This window comes from Hyla sarda, chromosome 8 (assembly GCF_029499605.1).
Source record: "Hyla sarda isolate aHylSar1 chromosome 8, aHylSar1.hap1, whole genome shotgun sequence".
NCBI lineage: Eukaryota > Metazoa > Chordata > Amphibia > Anura > Hylidae > Hyla > Hyla sarda.
Genome location: NC_079196.1, coordinates 136,952,466 through 136,975,569, shown reverse-complemented (window position 1 = coordinate 136,975,569; position 23,104 = coordinate 136,952,466). Strand labels below are relative to the sequence as shown.

General features: G+C 45.1%; 1 protein-coding gene across 5 annotated transcripts in view; it reads right to left on the bottom strand.

The window, feature by feature from the left end:
• Positions 1 to 23,104, bottom strand: part of PGAP1 (post-GPI attachment to proteins inositol deacylase 1) — a 1,221,194-nt gene that overhangs the window by 1,166,642 nt on the left and 31,448 nt on the right. The window lies entirely within an intron of this gene.

The window sequence follows — 23,104 nt, the reverse complement described above, 5'->3', positions numbered from 1 at the left end:
CCGCTGGAAAAGAATAGCAAGGGCCAAAACCTGACCTTTAAGGGAACTGAGACAACTCCAGTTCCAAACCAGACTGCAAACAGGAGAGAAGATGGGGAACCGAGAAGGTTAAAGGGGATAAGTGCTGAGCTTCACACCAACGAAAATAAGACCGCCAAGTACGGTGGTAAATTCTTGCGGAGGAGGGCTTACGAGCCCTGAGCATGGTGTGAACCCGCGGGCCCTCAAAACCGCGGTCTCAACCGCCATGCCGTCAAATGCAGAGACTGTAAATTGGGGTGGCAAAGAGGACCCCGAGAGAGCAGGTCCGGACAGAGCGGAAGGTGCAGTGGAGCGTCGTCCAGGAGCCCGACTACGTCGGCGTATCACGACCTTCGTGGCCAATCTGGAGCTACCAGAATGGCGGGGACGTCCTATTTTGAGCTTCCTCAGAACCCTGGGAAGGAGCGGAAGGGGAGGGAACAGATAGGGTAGGGCAAACCCCACCCAAGGAATCACTAGGGCGTCCACGGCCAGAGCCTGAGGGTTCCGGGACTTGGACACAAAAGGAAGGATCTTCCGATTGTCGGGATGCGAAGAGGTCCGCGTCTGGAATGCCCCAGAGGTCGCAGAGTTGCTCGAAGGCCTCTGGATGTAGAGACCACTAACCGGGGTCGGGTGAGGACCGATTGAGGAAGTTGCTTCCCAGTTGAGCACTCCCGGAATGTGAATCGACGAAATGGCCGGAACATTGCTTTCCGTCCAGATTAGAATCTTGGTCACCTCGGCCATGGCTGCCGAGCTGCAAGCGCCGCCTTGTCGATTTATGTACGCCACGGCCGTGGCGTTGTCTGACTGGACGCGGACATGACTGGACTGAAGCCGGGACTCCCAATGAAGACAAAGAAGAATCGCCCATAATTCCAATATGTTTATCGGAAGAAAGGCATCTCAGGGAGACCAGAGTTCCTGAACCGTCCAATCCCTGAACACACTGTCCCAGCCCGACAGGCTGGCATCCATTGTAACAACCTGCCAGTGAAGGGGAAGAAATGACCGCCCTTGGAGAAGAAGGGGGGAGCGGAGCCACCAGAGCAGAGACTGACAGACCCTGCGAGGGAGAACAATCTGACAATCGAGGGACATAGGAGACCTGTCCCATCGAGAGAGAATCGCCAGTTGAAGGGGGCGGTAATGAAACTGGGCAAAGGGTACAGCCTCCATAGCTGCCACCATCCGACCCAGGATTTCCATACAAGTGCGGATGGAGACTGAGACCTGGGTCCGAAGGGAGTTGACCCCCGACCGAAGCGCCAGACGTTTGTCCGGTGGGAGGCAAATTCGGGCAGAGGCCATCTCGAAGCGAAGTCCCAAGAAGGTTAGAGACTGGGTAGGACAGAGGACTGACTTGTCCCGGTTGACCATCCACCCTAAGCGATCCAGAGTGTGGAGAGTGCCGTCCACATTCTCCAGAGTCTGGGCTCTGGTTGGAGCCTTGATGAGAAGGTCGTCCAGGTAGGGTATTACCGAGACTCCCCTCGACCGTAACAGGCCCATCACTGGCGCAAGGATCTTGGTAAAGACCCGAGGAGCCGTGGCCAGACCAAAGGGGAGGGCTACGAATTGAAAATGCCCCTCCGGAACCGCAAAGCGGAGGTACCGATGATGACCTGGAAAATACTGGCACATGGGAGGTAGGCATCCTTGATGTCCACTGATGAATAAACTCCCCTTGTTCCAGGGACGCCCCCACCGAACGGAGAGATTCCATTCGAAAGTGGCGGATGAGAAGGTGACTGTTGAGACGCTTGAGGTCGTGGCGGCGTGGCAGAGCGGCGACTCCAAGAACGTCCTCTGGAGGAGCGACGTTTGTGCCCAGATGACGAGGGGGCGGGACCCACGAGGGGAATGCCCACGTCTATCTTTAGACTCAATGGAAGAGTCAGACGAGGCACCCCCCCTAGTACGCTTGTGAGAATGTGAAGTATGTGGAGACGAGGAACGGGCCCACTCAGAGGCCCTGCGCAAGGAAGACCCCTTCAAGGCGGACACCACTTCCCGGGAGGCCTCAGCCACCGAACGGGAGACTTGGGTCATGTCAGCCATATACTGGGTCAGGGAAGAAACCCAGGCTGGTGGAGCGGCTGAATCCACCGGAACCGAAAGGGCATCTGTGGGAGCAGTGGAGCAGGCAGAGCAAGTGGGCTCAGTAGAGCCAGGCATTTTGGTATTACAGTGCTTACAGCCAAAATAAGTCACTGACGAACCAGGTTTCTGTTTATAGGGAGGAACAGCTCTGGGTACGGACATAATGAGAAAAGAGCCAGGAACTTTCTCACCCTAGTCTGTGTCCGCTGGCAGCTGCAGTGAAGAGAACTCTGCTCCGAGCAGCTAGACAGTGTAAGAAACAGGCTAGCCAATAGAGATAGAAGGGCGTGCCTGAAGCAGAGGCACTTACTAATTGGCCCCTTCTAACTGAAAATCGCGCCCACGGTGCTGATTGGAGGCTACTTCGCGCCTCTGAAGAGCTCCGACAGCCCTGTGGGCGGAGCTATAGACTGGCCGAGAAAAAGCTGTAATGGCGCCCGCTCCTTGTCCCGAGAGCACATGTCAGCCGCATATGCGCTCGGGGAAATAGAGCGGACGGCCTATACGCCGGTAGAGATTGCCGGAGAAAGTGAAAGTAAGCCAGCACTGAGAGCGTCCGGCCCGTACCAGCGTCGCGGCTGTCAGCCGCCTATAAAAAGCACTGCGGACACAGCCGCAAGTAACCACACACACACAGTGAAGTGCCCAATGTAAAACATAGATGACATGCCCCCTAAGATGCCACTGCTCCCCCAGAATAAAAGTCCAGCCCCTGTATAAGTCAGCCCCATAACCTGAAAGGTGGGACAAAAACAGGGGGTCTCCTGAGGTTGCAAGACCGTACCTAAGGAGAAAAGGGGGGAAAGTACTTACCTCAGTCAGAAGAACTTACCTAATGGAGTCTTCAGTGAAGTCTTCAGTCAGCTTTAGTTACCTGCATCACGCCTGGCTGCTATGCGCGAGCGAGGCGAGCAGGCAAATAGGGGGACCCGGACCCATGAGGTACCAACCCAGGCGCTGACTGTTGGCGGGGGGGGGGGTGAACAGCGCATTTTAGACAATAAAAGTGTTGCTAGAGAATGCAAGCAAGTAACGTACAATTCTTAGAGTTGAGATCCAGACCTCAGATTTATTTTGGCTAAGATCACATTCTAAAATGAAACCACTACCGATATAATTGTCTGGCAGTGCTGAAAAGCATTGTAGATTCTTGGCCTTCCAGTAACATATAATGTTCTGATGAACTGTAAGATTACACATGTTCAATGTAGCAATCTATGCTATGGGGATTTGCTTGTACTCTGGACAGTTCATGACATGGACAGATGTGTCAGCACTGTGAGAGCACAGTGTCAGACTGAAAAGTACAGGAAGTATTTCTTTGACTTTTTATCAGATGCTGTATTCTCCACAGGTAGTTGTAAGATTTTTTAACTAGAAGTCATTTACAAATCTGTTTAACTTTCTGGTACCAGTTGATTAAAAAAAAGTTTTCAGAGTACTCCGTTAATACAATGATTATACGCAGGATGAGGAGGATAAGACTCCCTGATACTCTTCAGATTAGAGAAACTCCAATAACTAGAGAGAATTTTTTTTACATTACAGCAATGTGATCAATTCTACTCACTTAGATGTTGCCGTAAGCAGCTCCTAAGGGAAAATTTGGCTTTGGCAAAAGTCAGATGCCTCCTAATACAAGAAGGTAAACAATGGCAAGTGTTTCTGTGTTAACTATAGTAAAAAGTGAGTTTTTAATTGTTTTTAGAAAAACAATTAAAAAACTCAAAGAAGGCTACATATGTTCAATGTAGGAATCTATGATAGGTGGGGCCAATTCCAGCATACAAGGCCTGAGAACATGTTTTAGTGGTAGACTAAATGAGCTACATTCCTAGTGTTAGATATTCTTACTGCTGTAGCTTTAAACCTTCAATAGTAGGAGTTTAATTTTTAAAATAAACATTCACACACTGCTAAATTTGCTGGGATTTAGCAATGAGTCTATTATTTCGAGCATTTTATGTTTTGTTTGCTTTCTTTGTTTTAGCCAACATTAGGAGTAGAATTAGCCTGACAGTAATTTACCATGCCCAAAATACCAAGAATGTTCCTATGTGCCATTTTGAAGATTGTCCCTTACTATCGGATTGGGAAACAATAAGAACAAAAAGGAATAAATTGAAAAATGCACACATTAGATCTTTCAGGCTTAGGGTGAATCAAGAGTAATTCACGTCGAAAACCGTATGCGCTCCCGTATGTCATTCATTTCAATGAGCCGACCGGAGTGAAACGTTCGGTCCGGTCGGCTCATTTTTGCGCCGTATGCGCTTTTACAACCGGACCTAAAACTGTGGTCAACCACGGTTTTAGGTCCGGTTGTGAAAGCGCATACGGCACAAAAATGAGCCGACCGGACCGAACGTTTCACTCCGGTCGGCTCATTGAAATGAATGACATACGGGAGCGCATACGGTGACATACGGGAGCGCGAGCTTTTAGCTCCCCCCTGCCGTATGCGCTCCCGTATGGGGGAAAACGTAGTGTGAACCCAGCCTTACTAACAAACAGGCTGCATTCTCTAGAGGTGCTGAGACACCTGAAAGCTAGTGGCTTCTCCTTATTAATCACAGAATATATATTAAGTCCAAAAATCCAACAAATTCACAGAAAAGAACCTTAAAATTAATTTTATTTCTTGCCCCTAAAAAAACTCAAGAGCCACAAAGAAAAAGAAAGAAAAAGAAAGAAAAATACAGAGCAAATACACTCAATGGGGGAGATTTATCAAAACCAGTGCAAAAGGAAAGTGGCCCAGTTGCCCATAGCAACCAGATTGCTTCTTTCATTTTGCAGAGGCCTTGTTAAAAATGAAAGAAGCGAGCTGATTGGTTGCTATGGGCAACTCAGCAACTTTTCCTCTGGACAGGTTTTGATAAATCTCCCCCAATGAGAGCACCAGGCTCATAAAATAGTACAACTGAAAGCAAATAACAGTACGTGCTGATGATATTGAGAGCCACCAATAGCGATATAACGTACACAAAAGTTATCAAAAAATTAGGTATCCAATATAGATGAAATCTTTAAGCACTATCCCCCATGGCTCAGGGCGGGACAACAGAGTGGGAGGGGGTCGGTACCTTACACTCCCTACCACTAAACTGCTCTAGGGCCTATGCCTAGGCGGAATGGTAGTCCTAAGAAGGACGGTTCCACACTGGAACCTAATCTGCACTGCTAATGTTCCCCTACATACACTGCCTCACTTGCTACTGATTATGAGCTGACTTACTACCCAGGCATATTCCTAATAAAAGGTACGTTGACAGATATTAGATATGAGACCATGAGTATGTATAGTGTAAGTCAATGTGAGTAATATTCATTAATAGATATGAAAAAAGTGTGGGGGATTGTGGACTAATAATGCATCAAAAACCATAGGTACATGAAAATAAAAAACACCATATGGACATTAGTCTCTTGCTTACAGTCATTGCATGCCCATAGTAGATAAATAAACATGCCCGGTCCCATATGCCCTCTCAAAAAGATGTATACAAACCTTTGCAAATAGTATTATCAGAAATATGGCAGTGAGATCGGCATGCAAACTTTGTCAGATACGGTATTAACAGGCCTCCTCACACAGGTGTCTATGCAAATATATTTGCATATCACATCGCCACAGATACGGAGAAGCATTAGCATACATTGTAGGCATAAGCAGGCATGAGGCAAAAACAACAACCCCTGTTCATCACTTCTATTACAGAAGTTGCAGGCATAAGCAGGCATAGAACAACAACAACCCCTGTTCATCACTTCTATTACAGAGGTCCCTGCACCATCAGTGCAGCAAGTGACCACATTATACCAGACTAAAAACAGGTAGCTATCAAAAAGTAGTAGTGTAGGGCAAATTAGATAGAATTGGATACAAGTGAAATGATGCTTATGGATATTCATCCTCTCGGACGTTTTTCTCCCTGTTATGGGTCATCAGGGGAGAGATATAACAGAGTGGGCTCGATCCACCGGCGTTCTTGTCATGTCTGTCCAGCTGGGGGTGGCGGCAGTTCTATTATATCCGGCATGCCATAAGAAAATGCCAGGATCCCCACGCGCAGGTCCGAGGACGCACCTCCTCGTTCACATAGGTCATCGCTGGAACGCATGAAGCGTACCATCCCAGTGTGCGTATCATGTACCGGAAGTGGTGTATTCCGTCACTTCCGGTTGTCACCAATACTATCTAACACTGGTTTCCCAGGAAACCAGGTATGCAAACAACATGATGGGTATAAGTCCTAGCCAATCGAGGAGGGCTCACCATTCTTTATTGAATAGACTCGCACTGAAAGGCGATTAGTCGACAACGAATCCAGTTATCGAATTTAATCGATTTTATCAATTAATCGTTGCAGCTCTAATGTTGACCGAAACCTGTAGGAACATGGTTGAGTATAGTGACTGTGGACTACCCATCACGAATGCTGCGACCTTTTCGGTATAAGATTAAAGGTCTCTCCGAAATTACCCTAACCAGCAAAGGGTCAGCCTGTAGGACCTTCCAATGTTTGGCAATAATTCCATACACAATGTGTGATTTATCATCATACGTACAGATGATTTGTGTAAGGCAGTCATGTGTTTTTTCAGGCTTCGGGGATAGAAGAGACTCACGATTAGTTTGTGTAGCAGACATGAATGCTGGTCGTAGGGTTTCTACAGGATATCCTCTCTCCTCAAATTGTTGGTGCAGTACACCTGCTTTCTGCCTAAAGTCCTCATCCGAAGAGCAATTTCTTCGCAGTCGCAGGTACTGCCCCTTAGGTATACCCATTTTTAATGACATAGGATGATGGCTAGTCCAATGTAACAATGAGTTTGTTGCTGTCGATTTTCTGTACAAAATAGTGGAAATTCCTCCTTCCTGATTCTTATAGATCTTTACTAGAGATGAGCGAACTTAAGTAAATTCGATTAGTCACAAACTTCTCGGCTCGGCGGTTGCTGACTTTTCCTGCATAAATTAGTTCAGCTTTCCGGTGCTCCGGTGGGCTGGAAAAGGTGGATACAGTCCTAGGAAAGAGTCTCCTAGGACTGTATCCACCTATTTCAGCCCACGGGAGCACCTGAAAGCTGAACTAATTTACGCAGGAAAAGTCATCAACTGCCGAGCCGAGAAGTTCGCGACGAATCGAATTTACTGTAAGTTTGCTCATCTCTAATCTTGACATCTAAAAATGACAATTCCTGTGGGTGGATTTCAGATGTAAAAAAATAGACCTTTTTGATTGGTATTAAGGCTGTCCATAAATCCCTGGAACTCTTCCATACTCCCTCCCCACAGTATAAAGAGGTCTTCTATATACCTCATCCACAAATGAACGTAGGAGGAACATCTCCTGTCCTCAGGGAGGAACACCATGGTATCCTCCCACCAACTCAGGAGTAGGTTTGAATATGTGGGGGCACATGGGCTCCCCATAGCAGTACCCCTGATTTGGTGGAAGAAACGCCAGTCAAAACACAAAAAAAAAAGTGTGTGTTTTAATATGAACCATAACCGTGTAATAATGATTGAGTTTTGTGACCAGAAGAAATTCCCCCTTGATTGTAAAAATAATTCAACTGCCCCAATACCCTTGTTATGGAGGATTGAGCTATAAAAGAGATTCAACATCAATACTTGCTAGATACAGAGAGTCATCCACCGGGACATTCTCAATACTCCTCATAAAAATCCATTGTGTCCCTGAAGTAGGACAGTAATGCTGTTACGAATCTCCTTAAGACTTTGCCCACATATAGATTAATACCTTGTGTCAGTGAGTTTATGCCTGAAACTATGGGTCTCCCCTTTAGTGGTTGGGTACCTTTGTGTACCTTGGGGAGACAGTAGAAGGTAGCAATGGTAGGGGTATCAGGTCACATGAACTTAAATTCAGCTGCACTGATCAACTGATTCTCCTTTGCTTCTGATAGAAAGTTTCTCAGTTCCATTAAGTATCCCTCAGATGGATCACTTGATAAAATATCAGTTATCCGGGCATAGGAGTAAATTCAGACACATTTTGCAATAGGGCTCATGGCCCATGACGACCAGATTGCCACCTTTGTCAGACGATTTAATGACAATCGGGTAGTCTTTATCCAGGTCTAACAAAGCATACAATTCCTCCTCCTGCAAGTTATATTTATGGGGATTACTACCAGAGAGATTCAAGCTCATTTGTCACTAGTTCAAGAAATATGTCAATACTCTTGGGATCTGACATAGGTGGCATAGCTGTGCTTTGGGGTTTGAGATCCGTGAATGGCCCCTGTCCTGGGTCTCTGGATCCCTCAGACATAAGTGCCTGTAAGAGTTGAACAATCGGGAGTTTGTCCTCTGTAATCCCCAATTCTAAACACTGACATCTGCCATGTAGCCAGAAAACAATGACGCCATTTCAACTCACAGCAGAAAAGGTTTCTGTACTTAATCCAATAAAATGATTTATATCTTGTTACCGGGACGAAAGATAATCCCTTCCTCAACACAGATAGTTCATGTGCATTAAATGTTCTTGAGGACAGGTTTATGATTTGCAATTGATAATCCTTTAATATTTCTGTCGATGTTTGGCTCGTTCCCTCAATTGGTATTGAGGTGGAGCCCTTTGGGGAAGGGGACACTTCTCTAAAAAAAAAAAAAAAAAAAAGAAAACAAACACCGGAGGAGGAAGGTAAAGAAGATAATGTCCCATATTTACACCACCATCTCCCACCGTGGTGGGTATTTGGTGACCTAGGGCGGGGCCTCCCATTTGGTGACCCGGGATGGGGCCCCCCATACCGCCTGCAAACTGCTGTTGATTGGGAGTATGTTGCCGCCATCTATTTATTCTGTTGATTTCTCCTTCCTCCTCTACCCCTCTGGGTGTCTTGACGTCTGGAGAAAATTTGTATGCTTGCTTATTTTTAAGAAATTGTTTGGGTTCACATTCTTTAATGTGTGCTTGATAGCGTTCTACCTTCGTCTGAAGTGACATCTCCTGTAAAGATGAGCGAATTTACAGTAAAATCGATTCGTCACGAACTTCTCGGCTCAGCAGTTGACGACTTTTCCTGCGTAAATTAGTTCAGCTTTCAGGTGCTCCGGTGGGATGGAAAAGGTGGATACAGTCCTAGGAGACTCTTTCCTAGGACTGTATCCACATTTTCCAGCCCACCGGAGCACCTGAAGGCAGAACTAATTTACGCAGGAAAAGTCATCAACTGCCGAGCCGAGAAGTTTGTGACGAATCGAATTTACTGTAAGTTCGCTCATCTCTAATCTCTTGTTTACCAAAGTCAGGATCAGTCTTAAATGTTTGAGCCTGAGCTATAGGTTGGTTCAGTCTCTTAGTAGTGGTTTCCAACTTCTTATGCTCCTCCTCTAGGAGAAGTTTCATGAATGCCAGGAAGCTTGCAGTGGCTTTTTGCTCCCATTTCTCCAGCGGTCATTAAAAAAGGGTATACCTAAGGGGCAGAAGAAATTGCTCCTCGGATGAAGACTTTAGGCAGAAAGCAGGAAAACGTTTTGAGGAGAGAGGATATCCTATAGAAACCCTACGACCAGCATTTATGTCTGCTACACAAACTTTTAGTGAGTGTCTTCTATCCCCGAAGCCTGAAAAGAGATACCTGACGGCCTTACATGAATCATTGGTACATATGATGATAAATCACACATTATGTATGGAATTATTGCCAAACATTGGAAGGTCCTACACGCACACCCTTTGCTGGATAGGGTAATTTCGGAGAGATCTTTAATCTCATACCGAAAAGGTTGAAGCATTTGTAATGGGCTAGTCCACAGTTACTATACTCAACCATGTTCCTATAGGTTTCGGTCAACATCTAAGCCACGAGGTAGTTTCCCATGTGGTTCCTGTATAGACTGCCCATATGTAGTCAAACAAAATGGGATTGTGAGCTCTAACACTGGTCAACTATTTACATATAGGGACTTTGCAAACTGCAGGTCTAGAGGCCTGATATATCTTTGCCAATGTACATGTCCTAAGGACTATGTAGGAAAAACAACAAGGGAGCTCAAACGGAGAGTGCGGGAACACCTCGGCGACATTCGCCATAACTTGAATACGGTGATCTCTAGACTCATGCATGAACACCATGGAGGTAAATACATGGGTCTAAAAATCTTTGTATTGGAAATTGTGTGCCCATCCCCACGTAAGGAGAACTATGAGTACTGCAGGAGTACTGCAGCAGGATACCGCCTCTGACCGCCAGGGGGGTGTCTGCTCCAGTAAGGAGGGAGGGAGGAGTACAGGGCAGGCCAGACAGGTACTAGTGGTGGGGGACTCAATTATTAGGGGGACAGACAGGGCAATCTGTCACAAAGACCGGGATCGCCGAACAGTGTGTTGTCTGCCTGGCGCACGAGTTCGGCACATCGCGGATCGGGTTGACAGGTTGCTGGGCGGGGCTGGAGAGGAGCCAGCAGTCATGGTACATATTGGCACCAATGACAAAGTAAGAGGTAGGTGGAGTGTCCTTAAAAATGATTTCAGGGACTTAGGCCGCAAGCTTAAGGCAAGGACCTCCAAGGTAGTATTTTCTGAAATATTACCTGTACCACGAGCCACACCAGAGAGGCAGCGGGAGATCAGGGAGGTAAACAAGTGGCTCAGAAGCTGGTGTAGGAAGGAAGGGTTTGGGTTCATGGAGAACTGGGCTGACTTCGCTGTCGGTTACCGGCTCTACCGTAGGGACGGGCTGCACCTCAATGGGGAGGGTGCAGCTTTGCTTGGGGAGAAGATGGCTAGAAGGGTGGAGGAGTGTTTAAACTAGGGACTTGGGGGGGAGGGAACCCACAGCAAAGAGGGGGAAGATAGTGTAGATAGAGAGGTGGGAATTATAAATGTACCTGGGGGTGGAGCAGAGGGAGGGGTTAGAATAGTTAATAGGAATAGGCTTCATAGGAAAATAAAACTTACACCCTTGAATCCCATTGGCCCCAATAACATAAAGGATGGAAATGTAAAGTGTATGTTCACAAATGCCAGAAGCCTAGTAAATAAAATGGGGGAGCTTGAGGCATTGATACTGGAGGAACATATTGATATAGTTGGGGTCACAGACATGGCTGGACTCCTCGCATGACTGGGCTGTCAATCTGCAGGGGTTTACATTGTTTCGCAAGGATAGAATGAACAGAAAAGGTGGTGGAGTCTGTCTGTATGTAAGAAGTGGTATGAAAGTCAATGTGAACGATGCCATAGTGTGTGATGATTTTGAGGAGGTGGAATCACTGTGGGTAGAATTACAAAAGGAGGGAAATACTGAAAAAATAATATTTGGGGTAATCTACAGACCCCCTAATATCACTGAAGAGATAGAAGGTCGGCTTCATAAACAAATAGAGAGGGCCGCCCGGGCAGGTACAGTGGTAATAATGGGAGATTTTAACTATCCAGATATAGATTGGGGTCCGGGGTTGGCTAAAACTACAAAGGGGCGTAAATTCCTAAATTTATTGCAGGATAATTTTATGGGCCAGTTTGTGGAGGACCCAACAAGAAGTGATGCCTTGTTGGATCTGATCATTTCCAACAACGCAGAGCTGGTTGGTAATATAACTGTGCGGGAAAACCTTGGTAATAGCGACCACAATATAGTTACTTTTGACTTAAAATGTAGAAAACAAAGACAGGCGGGGAAGGCAAAAACATATAACTTTAAAAAGGCAAAATTCCCTTGGCTGAGGGCTGCACTACAGGACAGACTGGGGGGAGGTGTTGTCAAATACTGATACAGAAGGTAAATGGGACATCTTTAAATCAACTCTAAATAACTATACATCTAAATACATACCAAAGGGGAACAAATATAAACGATTAAAACTAAATCCTACATGGCTGACAAATGATGTTAAAAGAGCAATAAACAACAAAATACAAATCTGATGGGTCAGCGATAACATTTAAACAGTACAAAGAGCTTAATAAAATCTGTAAAAATGTAATAAAAACAGCAAAAATTCAAAACGAGAGACAGGTGGCCGAAGAAAGCAAAACTAATCCTAAATATTTTTTTAGATATATAAATGCAAAAAAAACCAAGGACAGAGCATGTAGGACCCCTTAATAATGATAATGGGGAGGTTGTCACAGGCGATCAAGAGAAAGCGGAGCTACTGAATGGTTTCTTTAGTTCTGTATACACTATGGAAAAAGGAGCTGACATTGGCCAGGTCAGTGCTGGTAACACATCATGTAATGTACTGAACTGGCTTAATGTAGAGATGGTACAAGGTAAGTTAAGTGATATAAATGTAAGCAAATCTCCAGGGCCAGATGGATTGCACCCAAGAGTTCTTAGAGAGGCAAGTTCAGTAATATCTGTACCCCTGTTCATGATATTTAGAGATTCTCTGGTGTCTGGTATTGTGCCAAGGGACTGGCGCAAGGCGAATGTGGTGCCAATCTTCAAAAAGGGCTCTAGGTCTTCCCCAGGAAACTATAGACCGGTAAGTTTAACGTGCACTGTGGGTAAATTGTTTGAAGGACTCATAAGGGATTACATACAGGAATACATAGGGGATAATTGTATTATAAGTGATAGCCAGCATGGGTTTACTAAGGATAGAAGTTGTCAAACCAATCTAATTTGCTTTTATGAAGAGGTGAGTAGAAGCCTTGACAGAGGAATGGCTGTGGATATAGTGTTTCTGGATTTTGCTAAAGCATTTGATACTGTCCCTCATAGACGTCTGACAGGTAAGTTAAGGTCTTTGGGTTTGGAAATTTTAGTTTGTAACTGGATTGAACACTGGCTCATGGATCGTACCCAGAGAGTGGTGGTCAATGATTCGTACTCCGATTGGTCCCCGGTTATTAGTGGTGTACCCCAAGGTTCAGTACTGGGCCCGCTGCTGTTTAATTTATTTATCAATGATATAGAGGATGGTATTAACAGCTCTGTTTCTATCTTTGCAGATGACACCAAGCTTTGTAGCACGGTACAGTCTATAGAGGATGTGCATAAGTTACAAGATGACTTGGATAGACTAGGTGTCTGGGCATCCACTTGGCAAATGAGGTTCAATGTGGATAAATGTAAAGTTATGCATCTGGGTACTAATAACCTGCATGCATCGTATGTCTTAGGGGGGATTAAACTGGCAGAGTCACTGGTAGAGAAGGATCTGGGTGTACTTGTAGATCACAGACTACAGAATAGCATGCAATGTCAGGCTGCTGCTTCCAAAGCCGGCAGGATATTGTCATGTATCAAAAGAGGCATGGACTCAAGGGACAGGGACATAATACTCCCCCTTTATAAAGCATTGGTACGGCCTCACCTGGAATATGCTGTTCAGTTTTGGGCACCTGTCCATAAAAGGGACACTGCGGAGTTGGAAAGGGTGCAGAGACGCGCGACTAAACTAATATGGGGCATGGATCATCTTAGCTATGAGGAGCGAGTTACAATTGTTTAGTCTTGAGAAGAGACGTTTAAGGGGGGATATGATAAACGTATATAAGTATATTAATGGCCCATACAAAAAATATGGAGAAAAACTGTTCCAGGTTAAACCCCCCCAAAGGACGAGGGGGCACTCCCTCCGTCTGGAGAAGAAAAAGTTTAGTCTCAAGGGGCGACACGCCTTCTTTACCGTGAGGACTGTGAATTTATGGAACGGTCTACCTCAGGAACTGGTCACAGCAGGAACAAGTAACAGCTTTAAACAGGATTAGATACATTCCTGGAACAAAATAACATTAATGCTTATGAAGAAATATAAAATCCCATCCCTTCCCCAATATCGCGCCACACCCCTACCCCTTAATTCCCTGGTTGAACTTGATGGACATATGTCTTTTTTCGACCGTACTAACTATGTAACTATGATAGGGTTCTCCTACAAAAAGAACTACAATGGATTTTTTCGGATAAGATCATTTGCCCCTCATGGGTTAAATGAGGCACTAGCCCGTAACCGTTTTTTGTGATCTCCCCAATAATGGAAAATAGTATAATTCATTTTTCTGGTTAAAAATCCAATATATGTAATACGAGGAACCTGCCGGTCCAACTGCATGATCCGGCCCTGCTCTATTCGCACGTGAAAGTGCGCAAACTGTGTTACTTATATGGCAGCCATACTTCGTTATCGTTAGCTGACCATTTTTATCATTAAAAGTAGCCGCCCCCTTGTCTACCTCCCGTGTATATATAATCTCTACGATTATATATAATATAGAGTGAGGATCATAAGTTTGAGCACCCCAGGTAAAAAATTGTATTAATGTGCATAAAGAAGCCAAGGAAAGATGGAAAAAAAATAAAAATTGCCAAAAAGGCATCAAATTACAGATTAGACATTCTAATAATATGTCAACAAAAGTTAGATTTTATTTCCATCATTTACACTTTCAAAATAACAGAACAAAAAAATGGCGTCTGCAAAAGTTTGGGCACCCTGTAGAATTTATAGCATGCACTGCCCCCTTTGCAAAGCTGAGACCTGCCAGTGTCAAGGATTGTTCTCAATCATCATCTGGGAAGACCAGGTGATGTCTATCTCAAAAGGTTTTAAAAGCCCAGACTCATCTGACCTTGCCCCAACAATCAGCACCATGGGTTCTTCTAAGCAGTTGTCTAGAAATCTGAAACTGAAAATAGTCAATATCCTTCGGAATGTAATTAAGAAATGACAGTCATCAGGAACAGTGGAAGTTAAAGCAAGATCTGGAAGAACAAAAAAAATATCAGACAGAACAGCTCGCAGGATTGTGAGAAAAACTATTCAAAACCCAAATTTGACTGCACAATCCCTCCAGAAAGATCTGACAAACACTGGAGTTGTGGTACAATATTCCACCATAAAGAAATACTTGTACAAATATGGTCTTCATGGAAGAGTCATCAGAAGAAAACCTCTTCTACGTCCTCCCCACAAAAATCAGCATTTGAACTTTGCAAATGAATATATAGACAAGCCTGATGCATTTTGGTAACCAGTTCTGTTGACAGAGGAGGTTAAAATTGAACTTTTTGGCCGGAATGAGCAAAGGTATGTTTGGAGAAGAAGGGGAACAGAACTTAATGAAAATAACCTCTGTCCAACTGTTAAGCATAGGGGTGGATCAATCATGCTTTGGGGTATTGTATTGCAGCCAGTGGCACAGGGAACATCTCACGAGTAGAAGGAAAAATGGATACAATAAAATTTCAGCAAATTTTGGATGCTAACTTGATACCCTCTGTGAAAAAGCTGAAGTTAAAGAGAGGATGGCTTCTACAAATGGATAATGATCCTAAACACACCTAAAAATCCACGGGGGATTACATCAAGAGGCCTAAACTGAAGATTTTGCCATTACCTTCACAATCTCCTGACCTCAACATAATTGAAAATCTATGGATAGACCTTAAAAGAGCAGTGCGTGACAGACAGCCCAAAAATTTCAAAGAACTGGAAGACTTTTGTCAGGAAGACTGGGCAAAGATACCTCAAATAAGAATTGAAAGCCTCTTGGTTGGCTACATAAAGCGTTTACAAGCTGTGATACATGCCAAAAGGGGGCAGTACAAGATATTAATTCTGCAGGGTGCCCAAACTTTTGCAGACGTCATTTTTTTGTTTTCTGTTATTTTGAAAGTGTAAGTGTACTCACCGTAATATCTTTCTCGAAGCCTTCATTGGGGGACACCTTACTGATGGGTATATGCTCTTGCCACTAGGAGGCGCTGACACTAGGAAAAAGAAAAGTCGGCTCCTCCCTGGCAGGCTATACCTGCTCACCTGCAGTGAGGCAACCAGTTTTTTCACAAAGTAGGAAAAGCCCGCGAGGAAATACGTCCGAAGGACCCTAGAAAGGAATCCCGAAAAACAACCCAAGAACCGGAAAAAAAAAATGGGTGGGTGCAGTGTCCCCCAATGAAGGCTACGAGAAAGATTTTACAGTGAGGACAAAAATAAAAAATATCTCCTTTTCTCTGTCATTGGGGGACACCTTACTGATGGGACATACCAAAGAAGTCCCCTAGGGTGGGAAAAAAAAAAAAACCACCAGCGAAAAGGAGACAGTCCCAAGACTGAACTCGCATGCCCGCAAGGTCTGTGAATGAGTCCTCAGGTCGGAGACATACTAGGCCCAGAACAATGAGTTCCCGTAAGATCTCCAGCCCCAGGAGAAGGACCAGGATACCAAAGGAAAGGTCCATCCTCTGTAGAGACCAAAGGCACCTGGAACATATAGAGATATGAAACCACAGGAAAAAAGGGAACTAGATACCCGCAAAAAACTCTTGCAAAAAAGCTTCCAGAAAGAAGAGAAGGAGAGCAGAAGAATAAACCACCCCGACCAAAGGATCGCTGAAGATTCGGGGGCCGGCCGTCACAAACGTCCAAGAACTGAACCATCACCAAGGTTCAAGGCATCGGAGAGCCGCCTGAAAAGAAGGCACACCGCAGCATCACAGGACAGAGTCAAAAGCAAGGGGACCAACAGTGATAGATCAGAGAGGTCCAAGTAGACCTGAATAGCCTCAAGAAACAGGGAGAACCAATGAAAGTACAGCTTGGACTCCCAGGGTCCAAGCATAGGAAGAATTACTCCAGAAGACTGGAGATAATGCAGTATGACTGACACAGACAAAAGGGTAAGGAGGACATACCCCATCCAGGGAGAGCACTAGGCTGTGATAGTGATCAGAAAGCACACCAGCCTAGACTGTAAAATCCACTGTTGAATGCATCTTAGCAAAAACCAAATAGTCCCTCCAGGAGGTAAGAAGCAAAGGTGGACGAGATGACAACTCAAAGACAGACCTACGACAAGCACCCTGATCCCCACACCCCAAGTGAAAAGGGGAGTGGCAAGCGCGCCAGGCACAGAAGGAGCAGGGAAATTCAAATACTGGGTGGATGAAACCCCCAGGCTCCAGCGGCAACCCTCGCCGCCTGGAGGAGCCACCTTGCGATCCAAGAGGGAAGACCTGTTGAGGGTTAATCCAGATAATGAGGAGGAGGCACCTGAGTCACCCTGGAAAAGAAAACCCAGCGTACAGAGAGGGGCTGAACCGACAGGCGCCCAAGTAATCCACATGTCAGAACAGAGGTGCTCAACCGCCCCGGAACCTCGGAGACAAAATCACCCGAAGTCCCTGGGCTCACGCTCCGAGAAAATAAAGGTGGCTCTACACCTACGAAACGGTCCTAGCATTAGTAGGAACACATACATGAGGACCCCAAAGACAACAGTGGTGGACCAAGACTGCAGACATCTTGAAAACGCAAACATCCAAAGGACCAGCAGGAAAGGAGTTATGCCCACAGCAGACCAAGAGTGCAATCAAGAAGGAGAACAGGGAGACACTGCTGTTGCTGCAAAAGGCCCTGGAACCCACAGAAAAAACAAAAAACACACACCCCATCTCCTAACAAGGAGAAAGAGAGGGGAGAAAGAAAGAGAGGGGAGAAAGAAAGAGAGGGGAGAAAGAAAGAGAGGGGAGAAAGAAAGAGAGGGGAGAAAGAAAGAGAGGGGAGAAAGAAAGAGAGGGGAGAAAGAAAGAGAGGGGAGAAAGAAAGAGAGGGGAGAAAGAAAGAGAGGGGAGAAAGAAAGAGAGGGGAGAAAGAAAGAGAGGGGAGAAAGAAAGAGAGGGGAGAAAGAAAGAGGGGAGAAAGAAAGAGAGGGGAGAAAGAAAGAGAGGGGAGAAAGAAAGAGAGGGGAGAAAGAAAGAGAGGGGAGAAAGAAAGAGAGGGGAGAAAGAAAGAGAGGGGAGAAAGAAAGAGAGGGGAGAAAGAAAGAGAGGGGAGAAAGAAAGAGAGGGGAGAAAGAAAGAGAGGGGAGAAAGAAAGAGAGGGGAGAAAGAAAGAGAGGGGAGAAAGAAAGAGAGGGGAGAAAGAAAGAGAGGGGAGAAAGAAAGAGAGGGGAGAAAGAAAGAGAGGGGAGAAAGAAAGAGAGGGGAGAAAGAAAGAGAGGGGAGAAAGAAAGAGAGGGGAGAAAGAAAGAGAGGGGAGAAAGAAAGAGAGGGGAGAAAGAAAGAGAGGAGAGAAAGAAAGAGAGGAGAGAAAGAAAGAGAGGAGAGAAAGAAAGAGAGGAGAGAAAGAAAGAGAGGAGAGAAAGAAAGAGAGGAGAAAGAGAGAGAGGAGAAAGAGAGAGAGGAGAAAGAGAGAGAGGAGAAAGAGAGAGAGCACTAGCCGCAAAAAACATCTGCAGAGACACCGGTGATGTGACACTTAACAAGTGGCGCAGGAAACCTTGCAGAACAATAACTGGTAGACAGGTATAGGACCATGGAAGACAAGTCATTGTATTAGCACCTCGCTTAGAAGTGAGGTACCAGAACCCAGCCTCAGATACATCAGACTTGTGATGTATGACAGGAAGTGCAGGCAACCATACAGACCACTGACTGGCTACTGGTATGGGACCATAGCAGAAAATGGAACACCCTGTCGGACGCCTCACACAATAGTGAGGGACCGAAAACTGACGAAGCAGAGAACTGCCAAAGCTGGTTGATGTAGGACAGGGAGTAGACAACCAAGCCAACGAATGTCTGGCTTACTGGCATGAGTCCAAGACAACAATGCAGCCCATCGGCACCTCACCATAAATGAGGTACAGGAACTCAAGCTGCAGATACATAAGCTGTTTGAAGTTTGACAGACTGTGTAGGCAACCGGCATGGACCCACTGAAGAAAACTATGCTTATCATCGGTACTTTGCTGAGTAGTGAGGGACCGGAGCCCCAGGCGCAGATTCATCAGCCATCTGAGGTATGACAGGCGGCGTATGCCGACCACTTTCAGGCTTACTGGCAGGGATTCACCGAAGACAACTATTCAGACCATCAGTACCTTACTCAGCCGTCTGATGTATGACAGGTGGTGTAGTCAGCTGGTCTACATGCATGGATCCACAGAAGACTGACCACTACCCCAATTGACCACGATTTTGTCTCGGTTGTAAAAACCGTACTGCAACCGCATACGCTTTTTTTCTTTTTTTTTTTTTTTTTTTTTTTTTTTAACATGGACGTCAATGGGAAACGCACATGTATACGGTTCCATACGGGAAAACATACGTTTTTACTTTGCACATGCACATTTGAATCCTAAAGTCCCCACCCAAGACCCCTCCCATTAAAAATGGACAACATTTTCAAAAACTTATGGGTTTTTTTTTTTATAAAAACTGACGGAACTGTATGCACTTTTAAAAACAGTATACTGTTTAAAAACGCATACGGTTTACTTTTTTTCATACTGTTCCATCCGTTTTTTTTGTCATACAGTTTTCTTTAGAAAAACAGATTGAAAACAGTATGGCAAAAATGTAGTGTGAACCCAGCCTTACTGGTATGGGTCCTGTTGCACTTTACAGGTTATACTATGCTGCAAATACATTTGTACTGCAGCACAGTATGACCCGATCAGCTTCACACAGCACGGCCTGTGCGATCCAGCCCGGATATTAACCTTGCATCTATTATTCTACTGTGACCTATTAGATCTCCTCTATGTGGCTCTAATACACCTTTCTGCCCTCCTACTTGTTCCCTTCCCCACATGCTCTCTTTAAACTACAGGTCCCAGCATCCTTTGCTGTCGCTCTGTGCTCACTTCCTCCTAACTGCCATTTTCTTCCCCAGTCCCTTGGCCCCAACCCTCAGAGCATTACTAAGCAACCATTTCCATCCTGCTTCGATCTTCTATACTATATAGCAATGATTCACAAAATAGGTGCCTCCATCTGTTTCAAAACTAAAAAACTCCCAGCATTCAAAAAAAAGTAAAAGTCCATCTGTAAACCCCCTCAGAGTTATCAGGTCTTTCTTCTGCGCAGTTGCTTCTGTGGGCGTGGCTTACATGGATTCAGACAGCATAAAAGTCACATGACTGTCTCCAAGTGTGGATGCCAGAGGCAATTAGGGGAAGAAAGCCGAGAGAGTGGACGCAGGATGGCAAATTTTCCTGCATTTTGCATATTTTGTGCTTCATATAGCGCTGCAATGGAGCACTACTTTTAATTACTTGCTTAGGAAGTTCTATCATTACATGAGGGAATTAAATAAATGATATTTTACTTAACCCCTTAAGGACCAAACCCATTTTGACCTTTACAGGGGTAGTTCAGTTAAGGGTTGAATTGATAACTTTAAACCAACAATAAGGTCACATTCAGTTGTGGCTGCTTTAACCCCTTAAGGACTCAGGGTTTTTCCACTTTCGTTTTTGCCTCCTCACCTTTTAATCATAACCCTTTCAATTTTGCACCTACAGACCCATATGATGGCTTATTTTTTGCAACACCAATTCAACTTTGTAATGGCAGTCATTTTACCCAAAAATCTACAGCGAAACAAAAAGAAAATTGAAGGGAAAAAAATGCAATTTTGTAATTTTAGGGGGCCTCCGTTTCTAAACAGTACATTTTTCCATAAAAATGACACCTTATCTTTATTCTCTAGGTCCATACGATTAAAATGATACCCAATTTATATAGGGTTGATTTTGTATTACTTCTGAAAAAAATCATAACTACATGCACGAAAATGTATACGTTTAAAATTGTCATCTGATGCCTATAACAATTATTCTGCGTACTGGGCGGTATGAGGTCTCCTTTTTTGCGCTGTGATCTGAACTTTTTATCAGTACCATTTTTTTGTTTTGATCAAATTTTTTGATCGCTTTTCATGCATTTTTTTATGGTATAAAGAGTGACCAAAAATTTGGGAATTTTGGAATTTTTGGGTGCTTACGCCATTGACCGTGCGGTTTAACTAACAATATATTTTTATAATTCGGACTATGGAGAAAGGCGATTCAAACTTTTATAAGGGGAGGGGTTAAATGATCTTTATTAACTTTTTTTTGCAATGTTTTTAGCCCCCCCCATAGGAGGCTATAACATTACACACACTGATCTCTTACACTGATCACTGCTATGCCATAGCATATCATTGATTAGTATTATCGCCGCTTGACCGTTCCTGCCTGGATCTCTGGCACGGAGCTGTCAGTGATTCGGAGATCGGACGCCCTCCTTAAGAGGTTAGAAAACAACCCCAATTGTAACAGATGGTTAGTCAGATTTTTACTAAAAATAACAGATGACTGACACAACAGTGCTATAAGAAAATATTGAGAGGTATTTTACACTGCACTGTGGCATTTGTTCACTGCTGTTGCTTTAAGTGTAGCTTCCACCATCCTTTATTTTTATTTTTTTCTGTCCCTGCCTATTGTCCATCTCTCCCTAACCCCCTCCTTGCCTTTAATTTTTTTTTTTACTATATTAAAAATGCTTTTTTGTCTGCCTGGTAGTGTGCCCACTACCAGGCAGACTTCCCCAGCAGGCGCGACATCACTGATGCCTGCTGGGGCCGACACTTCCGCCCTTAGTTCTTCTACACAGGGTGCCTCCATCTGTTTCACCACTACAACTCACAGCTTGCCCTGACATCTATTGGTTGTCAGGGCATGCTGGGAGTTGTAGTGGTGAAACAGCTGGAGGCACCCCGTGTTGAAAACAATATCCTTCCTTGGCTGCGGCGCTACCTCATCCTTACCTTCCCCCCCGTCCGTCACATGTCATTGATTTGCTGTGATCTGCGATACCTGGAACCAATGGTCTGTCAGATTCAAGGCCTCATTATTATGAGGCCTTGAATCTGCCAGACCATTGGTTCCAGGTATCGCAGATCACAGCAACCGTGCAAATAAAATTCACCCATCCCCCCCCCCCCCCCCACCTTGGACCCCAAACACCGCTACCCTAACCCTGCCACATGAATGAACCCTGCCTGCCACGCAATCCGCTCCCCCCTTATACCAAACTGCAGGACAAATCTCACCTCACACCGGCAGCAGTGACAGGATGCCGGGACCGGCGTGCGGGGCCAGGGAGCAGGGGAGCCAATGCGCTTGCACCAATGTGCGTTCTGAGCACTCGCTTCCGCCTGTCTGATTGACAGGCAGGGAGCGAGCGCAGCCTGAATGAATTACGACTGATTGCCAGGCCAGCATCAGTCCGAATTCAGGTGTGACGTCACGCCAGGCTGCAGCCGGCCACTAGGAGGGAGACCCCTTGTGGCCGGTTTTCAACTGTAAAATACACACTGTTAATTAAAAAAAAAAATTCAACTATATTAGAGATATGTTGTAGTACATAAGTACTACAACATAAAAAAAAAAAAAAAGTTAGTGACAGTGAACATTTAAGTAAAACTCCCAGCATGCACTTTACCAAGGACTATGGATCAGCCTCATGACTTCACCAAAACCCTAACTTGGTACAAATTAAAAAGCAAGGAATATCGGTATATGTTGTTATCGGCTATCGGCCTGAAAAAGTTCACAGGTTATCGATATCTGCTCTAAAATAAAAACAAATCATTAATTGGTCAATCCCTACTGCTTTCCTGTTTTGATTTTTGAAACATGACAGTTTTAACAATTCTAGTTCTCGTGGTGTAAAGTTGCAGCTCTGTTATAAACACACAGAAAACAAAAAACATTTTTTAGGGTAGGGTCAGACTTAACTGATCCGCAGCGTATTTTTCGCTGCGGATCTGCTGGTGACCAGACCCATTTTGTGCCTCTAGCTGTTGCCAAGCTCCCACCTTGTCCCACCCCTGGCCTGCTAGCAGCCGCAATCCGCCACTACAAGCAGCCACACAGGGGGCCTGCGTGTGCACCCTGACATTGCGGCGTAGCTGCAATGTCTGAGTACAATGCACAAGCACAGTGTACTCTAACATCGCGGCTGCTCCGCGATGTCAGAGTGGACTCTGCGACTAGCAGATCCCGTGTGGCTGCTCGTAGCGGCGATTTGCCGCTGCGAGCAAGCCAGGGTGGGACAAGGTGGGGGAACGGGGGTAAGGGGGCTTGGCATCAGTGGAGGCACAAAATAGGTCGGGTCACCGGCAGATCCGCAGCATAAAATACGCTGCGCATACGTTACCTGTGACCCTACCCTTACTATGGTTTATTTGTTCAACTACAATAAT